This window comes from Diabrotica undecimpunctata, unplaced genomic scaffold, assembly GCF_040954645.1.
Source record: "Diabrotica undecimpunctata isolate CICGRU unplaced genomic scaffold, icDiaUnde3 ctg00000568.1, whole genome shotgun sequence".
Classification (NCBI taxonomy): Eukaryota; Metazoa; Arthropoda; class Insecta; order Coleoptera; family Chrysomelidae; genus Diabrotica; species Diabrotica undecimpunctata.
In genome coordinates, this window is record NW_027311885.1 from 4197158 (window position 1) to 4215386 (window position 18229).

Consider the following 18229-nt stretch of genomic DNA (forward strand, 5'->3'; position numbering starts at 1 on the left):
GCGAGCCGAACGGACACACACATACATACACACACACACTCACACACATACACACACACACACACTCACAAACACACACACACGCACACACGCACGCACACACGCACACGCACACGCACACACGCACGCACACACGCACACACACATACATTCTTCACCTCTCGACTCCTATCTATTAGTCGCCTCTTACGACAGGCAGGGCCTTCTTGCCTCGGCCGTGTTCTTATCTCTGCAAGCCGAACGGACACACACACACACACACAAACACACGCACACAGGCACACACACATACACTCTTCACCTCTCGACTCCTACTTATTAGTCGCCCCTTACAAGAGGCAGGGTCTTCTTGCCTGGGCCGTATTCTTATCTCTGCAAGCCAAACAGACACACACACACACATACACACACACTTACACACGCACACACACCCACACACGCACACACACACATACACTCTTTACCTCTCGACTCCTACCCATTAGTCGTCCCGTACGACAGGCAGGGCCTTCTTGCCACGGCCGTGTTCTCATATCTGCGAGCTGACCGGAAACACACACACTGACACACACACATACACACACACACTCACACAGGCACGAACAAACGCACACACACACATACACTCTTCACCTCTCGACTTCTACCCATTATTCTCCTCTTACGATAGGCAGGGACTTCTGGCCACGGCCGTGTTCTTATCTCTGCAGGCCGAACGGACACACACACGCACACACACACACACGCACACGCACACACTCTCCACCTCTCGACTCCTATCCATTAGTCGCCTCTTACGACAGGCCACCGCTGTTTTCTCATCTCTGCGAGCGAAGGGACACACACACACACATACACACACACACTCACACACACACACGCAAACACGCACGTACACACGCACACACACATACTATAACTGGAATTCCACGCGGTGAAGTATATGAAAATTCGAGGTATGGATCGATAATTAATTTTCAACGGAAGATTTAAGCACCGTCTAATTTGTTTACGGGATACAATAGTTTTTTTTTAAATATTATTTGCTGTTAGTTTTTATTTTCATATTTACAAATACTTTAACAGTTTTTTTTTAAAGATTATTTGCGGTTTATTTTATTAATTAAATATTTACACATACCTATTTTAATTTTGTAAACTGCGTCTAAGGGGGGGGTTATATATTTGAGATTTATTTTTTTATATTATTTTCTGCGCACGCACTTGAGCTCACGTGGTGTCCTATTTGCGGTAATTATTTTTTTTTGGTTGGTATTGAACCGCACACCCCTTAGCGTCCGGTACTTTTTATACGTCTTACCTTTCATTTTGTTCTGTTAAATAGAAATAACTTATGAATTTTTGTTAGGCAAGTAGAAGCCGCATTTTTATATTATTTTTTTATTAAGCCTATGGTAAAGTTAAATAATATTGTAATATGTATTTATTTTCAACTATCTTGGGAATCTATTTATTAAAATTGACTAAATTCTAATCTGACAATTTCATTTATTTTTTTTTATTTATTCAGGTTGTATACTGTTACTTAGTATTTTAGTAGTAAACCTATTGGTAAGTTGGTGGTTTATTGAATAGTAACGTAGGGAAGGCTGTGGGCCAATTTACCTGGCGCCCCTGATATAATTTTGGATTTTTTTTTGTTTTGTGGACCGCACGACCATCTCCACTGTTTTGTCTAGCCGCGAGCCATTCCCAGACTGTCACCGTATAGTACTTTTCTTTCGGGGTGTACGTCTGATTTATATTTGGTACATTTTGTAATTTTTTTATATAGATTCGGTTTTGTACGCCACATATTTTGGCGCCCAACGTGGGGCCCTTAATTAATTAACCTTTTTTTGTCAACCCCTTGTGTAGATTCCTTTTAATTAGTTAACCTAACGTGTTTGGGCTTTAATTGACTAACTTTGATTTATTTACTTTACCACTGGTTTTGCACTTAGTAGTAGTCTTAGAACTTCGTGTTTAGTGGAAGTGTATGCCAAGAAGTGCTTACTAGTTTTTTTTTGTGTGACGTGAAGTTGGAAGAAGCCAAAAATGGAACTTAAAAGAAGATACTTTGAAGTGGTGTTGTGGAACTTAGAAGAATTATGGATATATTAGGACTTTGAAATATTTCTATTTCAGTTGAAGTTCAAATTTATTTTTTTGAGAAGTTGGACTTCGAAATTCTACATTGTGGTTTAACTTACTTATGTTACGGAATGTAAAATCTTTTTTTGAGATTATATTGTGACTTGTAATTTGTTCTGAAACAATGAAATTTTGAAAATCTTTTGTGAAATTTTATAGATTGAATAAAGCGACTATTACTTTTATTTTGCTTTTGGTTTGCTCCCATTAATAAAGTAAACTGTACCTGTGTGTTAATATTTTTACTTATATCTTGATTTTGTTTGAATATTTGCTCCTTTCGGTTGATACATTTTTTTTAAATTTTGAACTTTGGCAAGATGGTGCGAAAACTTGTACCCAACTACTTAAGGAAAGAGGAACTGGAATATGAACTCAAAATTCGTGGAGTGTCTACTGGCACTGTTGAGTCTATGAGGTCTAGTCTGTCTGATGCACTTAGTCGTGAGGCAGCAAATGAAAGCTTTAGATATCCTGAGCACCCATTCACCTTTTCACAGGATAAAACTGCAATCGAGACTAAACTTGCGGAGCTGAATACGGCTGTTGGAAAGTTTGCCGGAACTCCTACTTGTGCTGAGTCCTTGAGATTGCGGACACAGATTAACCATGTCTTGGAGAGAATTGATCTTATGGTATTGCCAACAGGTGATGATGCAGACGCAGCCCAGGTTGTTAAGTCAGACTTTCTTGCTGAGATTTTGAAGTTGTCACAGGATTTATATGATAAGCAGCATCCAATCGGATCTGGTTCGGTACCAGTAGCGCTCGATGTGATTTCGGTTTTAAATCAGTCTTTTCAGGCAGGGGTAGGACAAGTTCATGCTTCTTCTCCTGGAGCAATGTCACAAGCTGGTAATAATGTTCTTTCAGGGTCTGTCTCTAGTTTTTCTTCTGGGATGATACTTCCCCATAAATGGGGAATAGAAAAGTTTTCAGGTTCTGCTAGGGGTATGTCAATTTCTGCATTTTTTGAGATGGTGAATGAATTGAGTCTCGCTCGTCATGTACCAGATAGTATACTTTTGGAATCAGGTATAGATTTATTTTCGGATAAAGCCTATCAGTTTTATAAAGATGTTCGTCTACGTGTAGGGAGTTGGGCTGAATTAGTTGAAGAGTTTCGTAGGGAGTACCTGTCAGCTCACCATGGGGAAGCGCTTTTTGAAGAGCTTCGGAGGAGAACTCAGCATTCGTCTGAGACTATTGGAGTTTACTTGGCAATAATGAATAGTTACTTTAATCGCTTGCGTTGTCATGTTCCAGAGGAACTTAAACTGTCTATAGTTATTAGGAATTTGCATCCGTTCTATCAAGATAGATTACGTGATCCTTTGCCAGGTACCTTGGAGGAACTTCGTGTTCTATGTCGCAGTATGGAGGAAAGACGTGATTGTATTAGGAACTATGTTGAACCGAATAGTAGGAAAATGAATACTTTGGAAAAGGACCTAGCTTATATCAGTGTGGATGCTGAAAGTTTTAGTAGTGTTAGTGAGGGTCTTGTTGCTTCATCCGAATCGGAGTCGGCTAGAGGAAAGTTTAGGACTTTAATCTGTTATCGTTGTGATAAGTCAGGCCATAAGGCAGTAGGGTGTCTAATGAAGAAGGAGGCTGTTCACTGTTTTAAGTCTAAGAAAGAAGGGTTTACAGTCAGAACTTGTCCTTCGTGTAATTCGGGAAACGGAAGGAAGCGCACCTAACTGGTCGAAGAGGTGTTGCCGACGTTGACTCGACCAACCTACGTCCTATTTTAGACTTTATTTTACATCATTCCGAAGGAGATGAACGTCCATATTTAAAAGTTAAAGTCTTAGGAAAGGAAATTTTGGGATTATTGGATTCTGGTGCTTCAAAGACCATTGTAGGAAGAACTGGTTGGAAATTTTTACAAAACTTGGGTTTAGAGTTGTATACTTCGAAGAAGACCGTTTGTAGAGTGGCGAATGGTCAGATGTGTGAATCGTTGGGGAAATGTTTAGTACCTTTCATGGTTAGGGATCGCTTGCGTGTCTTGCCAGTATTAGTTATTTTGGACGTACCGCACATTCTGATTTTAGGATCTGATTTTTGGCGTGTTATGGGTATCGTTCCAGATTTGAGGCATAACGAATGGTATTTTTCGGACGCTCCAGCAATGGTAGGTTCAGTGAATCATCTCCGAGGTCAAACTATTTTGACCGATGCAGAGAAGTCGCAATTGGAGGAAGTTATTAATAGAAGTCGTGAACTAATGGGCACTTCTCTTGGTTGTACTGATGTCACTGAGCATGTGATTGTTTGTAAATCTGCACCCATAAAACAACGTTACCATCCTGTATCCCCAGTAATCCAAAGCCATATTGATAAAGAGCTAGAAGATATGTTGGAGAAAGGTGTAGTGGAGCGATCGAATAGTGCTTGGTCGTCCCCGATTCTCTTGGTGAAGAAAAAGGTTCCAGAAGGTGAAGAACCAAAATGGAGGTTCTGCGTAGACTATCGAAAGCTTAATGCCGTAACAGAGAGGGATGACTACCCATTACCGTACATCTCTAATATTTTAAATAAATTGAAGAACGCGCATTATCTTTCCACCATAGACATTAAGTCGGCGTATTGGCAGGTACCTGTTGCTAAGGCTTCCAGGCCTTATACTGCTTTTACGGTTCCTGGTCAAGGCCTTTTTCAGTTTTGCAGAATGCCTTTTGGATTACATAATGCCCCGGCTACATGGCAGAGGTTGATAGATCGTGTCCTCGGTCCGGAGTTGGAACCCTATGTTTTTACTTACTTGGATGACGTGGTCATCGTGACAAAGTCTATTGAAGAACATGTAAGGATCTTAGAGGAAGTCTTTAGACGCTTGAGAGAAGCTAAGTTAACCGTTAGCTGGGATAAATGTCAATTTTGTAGACCGGAACTAAAGTATTTGGGTCATGTGGTTGATAGGAATGGACTACATGTTGATGGTGATAAGGTCAAGGCTATGCTACGTATCCCAACACCCACATCCGTCAAGGAAGTTCGTAGCATCATAGGCACATTTTCCTGGTATCGAAGATTTATTCCTTCCTTTGCGACACTACTAGCTCCAATTACAGCGATATTGAAGAAAGGAAGAAAATTCAATTGGACCCCGAGTTGTGAAGAATCTTTTCAGAAAATAAAAGAATGTCTAGTTTCTGCTCCGATACTTAATTGTCCTGACTACAATTTGCCTTTTGTTGTCCAATGTGATGCCTCAGGATATGGAGTGGGCGCCGTGTTATTGCAGCCAGGCCCGGATGGTGACGAAGTAATTAGTTTCCTGAGCAGATCACTAACGCGTCAAGAAAGGAATTTTTCCACGACGGAACGGGAATGTTTAGCTGTGTTATGGGCAGTCGAAAAACTGCGTCCTTACTTGGAGGGTGTTCCGTTTACGGTCGTGACTGATCACGCATTTCTCGTATGGCTTCAAAATTTGAAGGATCCTACTGGAAGATTAGCTCGATGGGCGGTAAGATTGCAACAATATGACTTTAAGATTGTGCATCGGAAAGGAAAAGAACATGTTGTCCCCGATTTGTTATCTCGGTCAGTTCCCGTGCTTGATATGGTTGAAGAGGTTGTACCGCTTCCTAGTGGTGATAGTTGGTATGATAAACTTTGTAGAAAAATCGAGTCTAATCCCTTGAAGTATCCTCAGTGGAGAATGTCTGGTGGCAAACTTTATAAATACATCCGTCCCAGTCATGGATTTTTGGTCGAGGAAGTGGACAATTGGAAGGAAGTCGTTCCTAAGGGTCAACGATTGGAAGTGCTGAAGTTGTGTCATGATAGTCCTTTAGCAGGTCATATGGGGATCCTGAAAACTTATAAGCGTATTAACGAGAAGTATTTTTGGCCGAAACTGCGGAGTGATGTGTCTCGTTACGTTGGACGGTGCTCACTGTATGCCATGCATAAGGTGGAACAAGGTAAGCCCAAAGGCTTTATGACTCCTCAACCTAAAGCTACTCAACCTTGGGAGATAGTAGCAACCGATCTTATGGGACCTTTCCCAAGATCAACTCAAGGCTATAAGTTTATCTTAGTGGTAATGGATGTGTTTAGTAAATTTTCTTTGGTATTTCCGTTGCGATCCTCAAAAGCCGTGCATGTCGTTAAGAAAATAGAAGAAGAAGTTTTTCTCGTATTTGGAGTTCCACGTCTGTTACTATGTGATAATGGTGTCCAGTATACTTCGGGTATTTTCAAGAAAATGATGGAAACCTATGGTGTCTCAGTTCGTTATAATGCGTTGTATCATCCACAGTGCAATCCATCTGAACGCTATAACCGAACCCTTAAAACAATGATGGCAACTTATATAGCTGACAACCATAGGAAGTGGGATAAAAATTTGGCCAAACTAGCATGTGCTACGCGCACTGCATACCACGAGTCGACTGGTCAAGATCCCTACTTCATAAATTTCGGTCGGAAGATGGTAGTGGATGGACGAGATTTTTCCCGAAAGGGCAAACTCGGAGACCCAGAGGACGAAGTAGCTAAAATGGGATATAATCGATCGCGTGGACTCCAGGAATTATTTGTTGATGTTAGAAAACGTTTAGATAAAGCTTCGGCTAAGTGTGAGAAGACCTATTGTGATGGGTAGCTCTTTCGGGGCGACAGACTCAGTAAAACACAGGTTTGAAATAAAAATAAATCTATTAAGTATATATATACAATAAATAAAAACTAAAAAAAAGGAATTCTACGTTGTATACTTATAAAACAAAAATAAAATGAATTCTACGTTTCCGTCTGGGTCCCGCGATGAATGAATATTCCCCGGCAAACGTCTATAAAAGAAAAGAAACTAATTAGTACTACTAATATACTCGCTTTCGCTTCAATTCAGAGAAAGCTCCGTATATGCTCGCAAACAAAATATTTAGCTGTGCAGACCCACGGCAATGTTCAATACACAATGCCGACGGGTTCCGCTTGGCTAAGGACAGAGTATGATCCTCAATACGGAAATCTCTGTCCCGGTTGGTTCTGTGCAGATCCACGGTAATGCTCAATACGCAATACCGATGGGTTCCGCTTGGTTAGGGACAGAGTATGATCCTCAATACGGAACTATCTCTGTCCAGAATGTCTCGCTGGTTCAGTACACCGGCGAGTCAGGGAGCCTAGAGCGCTAGCTACAAGACTGTCTAATTCCGCTATTCACACGCCTTAAATAGCCGTTTGAATCCCACTTCACCGTCAGGTTGTAGAAGTGGATGCGCAAATATTGACACTCCCACGGTTCGAACTGTTAAACGATTAAAGCATCGTTACACTATAATCTACGGAGACGTCCAGAGGAATTTCAGCCCCATCAGTCAGTATGGTGGAGAAATTTTGTGTTGTCAGATGCCGCTAAATATTTCACGAAAAAGTTAGCTCCTAGATGGATAGGACCCTACTTCGTGAAGAAGAAAGTTTCCCCCTGGACATATAGTTTAGAGGATGAAAATGGCAAGGATCAAGGTATTTGGAATATTAAGGATTTAAGGATTAGTAACCCGACTGGTGATCCCGATAGGATTTAGGTCGGAGTAGAACGGACTAGCAAAAGTTTTGTCTAGTCTAAGTAAATTTAGTTAGTCTTCTGAAATTGGTTGTATTTATTTTTTTTTGTTTTGTCCGTGAAGGATGACTGAGTGTTGGCTATGATCGGTTCTTAGGATGTATTTGGATGGTCAACCGATTCGTTTTTTTTTTGTGTTAGGTAGCCAATACGAAGTCGTAGGGTTGCGGTAGCCCTAATTTCTTTTGATTTATGGAATTGAATGTCACTTAGCTTTGGTCAGAAATATGTTGTCTTCGATGATATGGCGTTGGGATTTGTTTTGATGTTAGTAAGCCATTCTATTTAATTGGGATTTTTTCGAAGCCACATAATTATGTTTTAGTGAATCTTGTTGGATAATAGCTTAGTTTTGGATGATTCACTAAATTTCGTTGTATACGGATTTAAATTCTGAAAGACCTATCTCATTTTTATTTTAATGAACAATTGGAATTACACTACTGTTTCGGTAGATGTTTCTCGCAGTATCAGTAAGAGTGGAATGGTAAAGAGTTTCTTATGGACTCATATTATGCAAGGTATAGTGAAGTACTAGCGATGCCCCAGAGCTGGGAGGTCGCGAATAAGGGCAACATCCAGTAACCGACCTAATCAGTGTTGTCAGATTGACGTTGGAATTTGAAACTATTCTACTTGATCTCATACGATGAGAGATGACTGTTGTGTGGAAGTGGAGTAAGTGTTGTAAGTAAGTTGTTGCTTTGTGCGTGTGGTTTGAGATTGGTATGTCTTTCGTTGTCCAAGTACTTGCGCATGGTGAAGACGGTGTGGATGATGATTGTGTTGTGGACTTCGCTCGGAGTTTAGGTAGTGCGTCGCTAGCGCGAGGGAAAATTTTCTTCGTCTAGATTTTCCTCGTAAATTTCTCTCTGGGAAAGGAAGGTGTTGTTACGTTCCAAATTTAAAGTAGAAAGTCCCACCTCTATTTTATCAAAATTTAAATAATTCAGGACGTGTAAGAGCGGTTGCCTATAATATATTATAAGCAAGGTGGCGAAAATAAAGTTAGTAATTTTCAAATAGGGGTAATGTCTGGCAAATTGTGCTGAAGTTAAGGGAACACGTCCTCTTTTTTGTGAAGAAACTAATTTAGATCGTTCTTTCTAGAGTTATCTTGGAAGAATTGGGATCATAAAATTGAAATTTTTGAATCTCGGTATTATTCGGTGACCTCCGTGTGTCAAGTTGTCAAGTGTTCGGAAAGAGGACGGAAAGAAAGGGATTCTAGGTTTGACGGTGTTACTGAAAGGTTGGGCTAGATTAAAAACGGCATTTTGTTTTTTGCTTTTGCTGCTGTTCCATGTGGGATCTGGACTACTCCGAACCGTGTGGATATTCAAGAGGATTTGCTGCCTTCGTGGAAGGGTTTTTTGGAATATCCACAATTTCGCTAAAAAAAAGCGGATCTACAGTACACGTGAATACCGGGAGTCGTATTTAGATCAAGAAATTAGCCTTCATCACGAGTCGAAATAGCCGACTACGCTTCGGTCCAATTTGGGATATTTCAAACCCCTAATCTGGCTAAGAAGGGTGAGTGTTAGAACATTTCGTTTTTAATTAATTAAAAAGTTGTAGTTATTTTTTTATCCCATCTCTAAAAAGCTATTCACATTTTTATCAGTTTTCATACATTCAAGTTCGGAGACAAGTTTTTTTTTGTATTGCTCCATTATCGCCAAAAGGCAGATAAACAAAGTGTTAAAATCAATATATTTATTTCCAAATAATTATTTTAGACACAGATGGTAATTATTGTTTTCTTGCTTCAGGGTTGGTTTGTTTGTTTTTTTTTCTGCTTCTTCTTCTTCGTATTTTTCCGTCTGGCTGTAATTTTTAACTTTTCAACAATGTCACACAAGTCTATGTACAGCGACAATCGTATGGGATTTTGGATTGAAGACAAGCTGAACTGTAACTGGCATTCCACGCGGTGAAGTATATGAAAATTCGAGGTATGGATCGATAATTAATTTTCAACGGAAGATTTAAGCACCGTCTAATTTGTTTACGGGATACAATAGTTTTTTTTTAAATATTATTTGCTGTTAGTTTTTATTTTCATATTTACAAATACTTTAACAGTTTTTTTTAAAGATTATTTGCGGTTTATTTTATTAATTAAATATTTACACATACCTATTTTAATTTTGTAAACTGCGTCTAAGGGGGGGTTATATATTTGAGATTTATTTTTTTATATTATTTTCTGCGCACGCACTTGAGCTCACGTGGTGTCCTATTTGCGGTAATTATTTTTTTTTGGTTGGTATTGAACCGCACACCCCTTAGCGTCCGGTACTTTTTATACGTCTTACCTTTCATTTTGTTCTGTTAAATAGAAATAACTTATGAATTTTTGTTAGGCAAGTAGAAGCCGCATTTTTATATTATTTTTTTATTAAGCCTATGGTAAAGTTAAATAATATTGTAATATGTATTTATTTTCAACTATCTTGGGAATCTATTTATTAAAATTGACTAAATTCTAATCTGACAATTTCATTTATTTTTTTTTATTTATTCAGGTTGTATACTGTTACTTAGTATTTTAGTAGTAAACCTATTGGTAAGTTGGTGGTTTATTGAATAGTAACGTAGGGAAGGCTGTGGGCCAATTTACCTAGCGCCCCTGATATAATTTTGGATTTTTTTTTGTTTTGTGGACCGCACGACCATCTCCACTGTTTTGTCTAGCCGCGAGCCATTCCCAGACTGTCACCGTATAGTACTTTTCTTTCGGGGTGTACGTCTGATTTATATTTGGTACATTTTGTAATTTTTTTATATAGATTCGGTTTTGTACGCCACAATACACTCACACACACACAAACACGCACACACGCACACACACATACATTCTTCACCTCTCGACTCCTACCCATTAGTCGCCTCTTACGACAGGCAGGGCCTTCTTGCCACGACCGTGTTCTCATCTCTGCGAGCCGATCGGACACACACACACTGACACACACACATACGCACACACACACTCACACACGCACGCACACACGCACAGACACACATACACTCTTTACCTCTCGACTCCTACCCATTATTCTCCTCTTACGACAGGCAGGGAATTCTTGCCACGGCCGTGTTCTTATCTCTGCAACCCGAACGGACACACACACATACTCACACACGCACACGCACACGCACACGCACACGCACACACTCTCCACCTCTCGACTCCTATCCATTAGTCGCCTCTTACGACAGGCAGGGCCTTCTTGCCTCGGCAGTGTTCTTATTTCTGCAAGCCGAACGGACACACACACATACTCACACACGCACACACACACGCACACACGCACACACACATACACTCTTCACCTCTCGACTCCTACCTATTAGTCGCCTCTTACGATAGGCAGGGCCTTCTTGCCTCGGTCGTGTTCTTATTTCTGCAAGCCGAACTAACACACACATACTCACACACGCACACACAGACGCACACACGCACACACACATACACTCTTCACCTCCCGACTCCTACTTATTAGTCGCCCCTTACAAGAGGCAGATCCTTCTTGCCTCGGCCGTATTCTTATCTCTGCAAGCCAAACGGACACACACACATACACACACACTCACACACGCACACACACGCACACAGGCACACACACACACACATACACTCTTAACCTCTCGACTCCTACCCATTAGTCGCCTCTTACGATATTCAGGGACTTCTTGCCACGGACGTATTCTTATCTCTGCAAGCCGAACGGACACACACACATACTCACACACGCGCACACACACGCACACACGCACACACACATACACTCTTCACCTCTCGACTCCTACCTATTAGTCGCCCCTTACAACAGGCAGGGCCTTCTTGCCACAGCCATGTTCTTATCTTTGCGAGCCGAACGGACATACACACACACTCACACACACACGCACGCTCACACGCAGACACACACACGCACACACGCACACGCACACTCACACACTCTCCACCTCTCGACTCCTACCTATTAGTCGCCTCTTACGACAGGCAGGGCCTTCTTGCCTCGGCCGTGTTCTTATCTCTGCAAGCCGAACGGACACACACACATACTCACACACGCACACACACACGCACACACGCACACACACATACACTCTTCACCTCTCGACTCCTACCTATTAGTCGCCTCTTACGATAGGCAGGGCCTTCTTGCCTCGGTCGTGTTCTTATTTCTGCAAGCCGAACTAACACACACACATACTCACACACGCACACACACACGCACACACATACACACATATACACTCTTCACCTGTCGACTCCTACCCATTAGTCGCCTCCTACGACAGGCAGGAACTTCTTGCCACGGCCGAGTTCTTATCTCTGTGAGCCGAACGGACACACACACTGACACACACACGCACGCACACACACACACCCACACACAAATACACTCTTCACCTCTCGACTCCTACCCATTAGTCGCCTCTTACGAAAGGCAGAGCCTTCCTGCCACGGCCGTGTTCTTATCTCTGCAAGCCGAACGGACACACACACATACTCACACACGCACACACAAATACACACGCACACAGGCACACACACACACACATACACTCTTCACCTCTCGACTCCTACCTATTAGTCGCCTCTTACGACAGGCAGGGCCTTCTTGCCTCGGCCGTGTTCTTATCTCTGCAAGCCGAAGGGACACACACACATACTCACATACGCACACACACACGCACACACGCACACACACACATACACTCTTCACCTCTCGACTCCTAACTATTAGTCGCCACTTACGATAGGCAGGGCCTTCTTGCCTCGGTCGTGTGCTTATTTCTGCAAGCCGAACTAACACACACACATACTCACACACGCACACACACACGCACACACGCACACACACACATACACTCTTCACTTCCCGACTCCTACTTATTAGTCGCCCCTTACAAGAGGCAGATCCTTCTTGCCTTGGCCGTATTCTTATCTCTGCAGCCAAACGGACACACACACATACACACACACTCACAAACGCACACACACGCACACAGGCACACACACACACACACACATACACTCTTCACCTCTCGACTGCTACCCATTAGTCGCCTCTTACGACAGGCAGGGCCTTCTTGCCACGGCCGTGTTCTTATCTCTGCGAGCCGACCGCACACACACACACTCACACACACATAAACACACATTTTCACGCACACAGGCACACACGCATACACGCACACGCAAACGCACACGCACACGCACACGCACACACTCTCCACCTCTCGACTCCTATCCATTAGTCGCCTCTTAAGACAGGCAGGGCCTTCTTGCCACGGACGTAATCTTATCTCTGCAGGCCGAACGGACACACACACACTCACACACACACATACACTCTTAACCTCTCGACTCCTACCCTTTAGTCGCCTCTTACGACATTCAGGGACTTCTTGCCACGGACGTATTCTTATCTCTGCGAGCCGAACGGACATACACACACACTCACACACACACGCACGCTCACACGCAGACACGCACACGCACACGCACACACTCTCCACCTCTCGACTCCTACCTATTAGTCTTATGTTCTTATCTCTGCAAGCCGAACGGACACACACACATACTCACACACGCGCACACACACGCACACACGCACACACACATACACTCTTCACCTCTCGACTCCTACCTATTAGTCGCCCCTTACAACAGGCAGGGCCTTCTTGCCACAGCCATGTTCTTATCTCTGCGAGCCGAACGGACATACACACACACTCACACACACACGCACGCTCACACGCAGACACACACACGCACACACGCACACGCACACTCACACACTCTCCACCTCTCGACTCCTACCTATTAGTCGCCTATTACGACAGGCAGGGCCTTCTTGCCTCGGCCGTGTTCTTATCTCTGCAAGCCGAACGGACACACACACATACTCACACACGCACACACACACGCACACACGCACACACACATACACTCTTCACCTCTCGACTCCTACCTATTAGTCGCCTCTTACGATAGGCAGGGCCTTCTTGCCTCGGTCGTGTTCTTATTTCTGCAAGCCGAACTAACACACACACATACTCACACACGCACACACACACGCACACACATACACACATATACACTCTTCACCTGTCGACTCCTACCCATTAGTCGCCTCCTACGACAGGCAGGAACTTCTTGCCACGGCCGAGTTCTTATCTCTGTGAGCCGAACGGACACACACACTGACACACACACGCACGCACACACACACACCCACACACAAATACACTCTTCACCTCTCGACTCCTACCCATTAGTCGCCTCTTACGAAAGGCAGAGCCTTCCTGCCACGGCCGTGTTCTTATCTCTGCAAGCCGAACGGACACACACACATACTCACACACGCACACACAAATACACACGCACACAGGCACACACACACACACATACACTCTTCACCTCTCGACTCCTACCTATTAGTCGCCTCTTACGACAGGCAGGGCCTTCTTGCCTCGGCCGTGTTCTTATCTCTGCAAGCCGAAGGGACACACACACATACTCACATACGCACACACACACGCACACACGCACACACACACATACACTCTTCACCTCTCGACTCCTAACTATTAGTCGCCACTTACGATAGGCAGGGCCTTCTTGCCTCGGTCGTGTGCTTATTTCTGCAAGCCGAACTAACACACACACATACTCACACACGCACACACACACGCACACACGCACACACACACATACACTCTTCACTTCCCGACTCCTACTTATTAGTCGCCCCTTACAAGAGGCAGATCCTTCTTGCCTTGGCCGTATTCTTATCTCTGCAGCCAAACGGACACACACACATACACACACACTCACAAACGCACACACACGCACACAGGCACACACACACACACACACATACACTCTTCACCTCTCGACTGCTACCCATTAGTCGCCTCTTACGACAGGCAGGGCCTTCTTGCCACGGCCGTGTTCTTATCTCTGCGAGCCGACCGCACACACACACACTCACACACACATAAACACACATTTTCACGCACACAGGCACACACGCATACACGCACACGCAAACGCACACGCACACGCACACGCACACACTCTCCACCTCTCGACTCCTATCCATTAGTCGCCTCTTAAGACAGGCAGGGCCTTCTTGCCACGGACGTAATCTTATCTCTGCAGGCCGAACGGACACACACACACTCACACACACACATACACTCTCCACCTCTCGACTCCTACCTATTAGTCTTATGTTCTTATCTCTGCAAGCCGAACCGACACACATACATACTTACACACGCACACACACACGCACACACGCACACACACATGCACTCTTCACCTCTCGACTCCTACCTATTAGTCGCCCCTTACAACAGGCAGGGCCTTCCTGCCACAGCCATGTTCTTATCTCTGCGAGCCGAACGGACATACACACACACTCACACACACACGCACGCTCACACGAAGATACACACACGCACACACGCACACGCACACGCACACGCACACACTTTCCACCTCTCGACTCCTACCTATTAGTCGCCTCTTACGACAGGCAGGGCCTTCTTGCCTCGGCCGTGTTCTTATCTCTGCAAGCCGAACGGACACACACACATACTTACACACGCACACACACACGCACACACGCACACACACGTACACTTTTCACCTCTCGACTCCTACCAATTAGTCGCCTCTTACGATAGGCAGGGCCTACTTGCCTCGGCCGTATTCTTATCTCTGCAAGCCAAACGGACATACACACATACACACACACTCACACACGCACACTCACGCACACAGGCACACACACACATACATTCTTCACCTCTCGGCTCCTACCCATTAGTCGCCTCTTACGACAGGCAGGGCCTTCTTGCCACGGCCGTGTTCTTATCTCTGCGAGCCGACCGCACACACACACACTTACACGCACACAGGCACACACGCACACACACACGCACACGCACACGCACGCGCACAAACTCTTCACCTCTCGACTCCTATCCATTAGTCGCCTCTTACGACATTCAGGGACTTTTTGCCACGGACGTATTCTGATCTCTGCAAGCCGAACGGACACACACACATACTTACACACGCACACACACACGCACACACGCACACACACGTACACTCTTCACCTCTCGACTCCTACCAATTAGTCGCCTCTTACGACAGGCAGGGCCTTCTTGCCTCGGCCGTATTCTTATCTCTGCAAGCCGAACGGACACACACACTCACACACACACGCACGCTCACACGCAGACACACACACGCATACACGCACACGCACACGCACACGCACACACTCTCCACCTCTCCACTCCTACCTATTAGTAGCCTCTTAGGACAGTCAGGGCCTTCTTGCCTCGGCCGTGTTCTTATCTCTGCAAGCCGAACGGACACACACCTACTCACACACGCACACACACGCACACACATACACTCTTAACCTCTCGACTCCTACCCATTAGTCGCCTCTTACGACAGGCAGGGCCTTCTTGCCACGGCCGTGTTCTTATCTCTGCGAGCCGACCGCACACACACACACTCACACACACACATACACACACACTTACACGCGCACAGGCACACACGCACACATGCAGACGCACACGCACACGCACACGCACACGCACACGCACACACTCTCCACCTCTCGACTCCTATCCATTAGTCGCCTCTTAAGACAGGCAGGGCCTTCTTGCCACGGACGTATTCTTATCTCTGCGGGCCGAACGGACACACACACACTCACACACACACATACACTCTTCACCTCTCGACTCCTACCCATTATTCGCATCTTACGACAGGCAGGAACTTCTTGCCACGGCCGAGTTCTTATCTCTGTGAGCCGAACGGACACACACATACATACACACACAAATACACACGCACACACAAGGGAACAAACACACACACATACACATTTTTTATCTCTCGACTCCTACCAATTAGTCGCTCCTTACAGCAAGCATGGCCTTCTTGCCACGGCCGTATTGTTATCTATGCAAGCCGAACGGACACACACACCCATACACACACACACTTACACACGCACAAACACATACACACGTACACACAAACGAACACACGCACACACACAAGTACACTCTTCATCTCTCGACTCCTATCCATTAGTCGCTCCTTACAGCAAGCATGGCCTTCTTGCCTCGGCCGTGTTCTTATCTCTGCAAGCCGAACGGACACACACACATACTCACACACGCACAGACACACATATACTCTTTACTTCTCGATTCCTACCCATTATTCTCCCCTTACGACAGGCAGGGAATTCTTGCAATTCTGCAACCCGAACGAACACACACATACTCACACACGCACACGCACACGCACACGCACACACTCTCCACCTCTCGACTCCTATCCATTAGTCGCCTCTTACGACAGGCATGGCCTTCTTGCCACCGCTGTTTTCTTATCTCTGCGAGCGAAGGGACACACACACATACACACACACTCACACACACACACATACACACACACTCACACACGCACACACACGCATACACGCACACACACACATACACTCTTCACCTCTCGACTCCTACCCATTAGTCGCCTCTTACGACAGGCAGCGCCTTCTTGCCACGGCCGTGTTCTTATCTCTGCGAGCCGACCGCACACACACACTCACACACACACAAATACACACACACTCACACACGCACGCACACACGCACACACACATACACATACACTCTTCACCTCTCGATTTCTACCCATTATTCTCCTCTTACGACAAGCAGGGACTTATTGCCACGGCCGTGTTCTTATCTCTGCGAGCCGAACGGACACACACGCACCCACGCACACGCACACGCACACGCACACGCACACACTCTCCACCTTTCGACTCCTATCCATTAGTCGCCTGGTAAGACAGGCAGGGCCTTCTTGCCACGGCCGTATTCATATCTCTGCGAGCCGAGCGGACACTCACACACACTCATACACACACACATACACTCTTCACCTCTCGACCCCTACCTTTTAGTCGACTCTTACGAGAGGCAGGGCCTTCTTTCCCCGGCCGTGTTCTTATCTCTGAAAGCCGAACGGACACACACACACACGCACACACAAACACACGCACATAGGAACACACGCACACACGCACACGCACACGGACACGCACACGCACACACTCTCCACCTCTCGACTCCTATCCATTAGTCGCCTCTTAAGACATGCAGGGCCTTCTTGCCACGGACGTATTCTTATCTCTGCAAGCCGAACGGACACACACACACACACACTCGCACACATACACACACACACATACACGCTTCACCTCTCGACTCCTACCCATTAGTCGACTCTTACGACATTCAGAAACTTCTTGCCAGGGCCGTGTTCTTATCTCTGCGAGCCGAACGGAGACACACACACGCACACACGCACACACACACACACACACAAATACACTCTTCACCTCTCGACTCCTA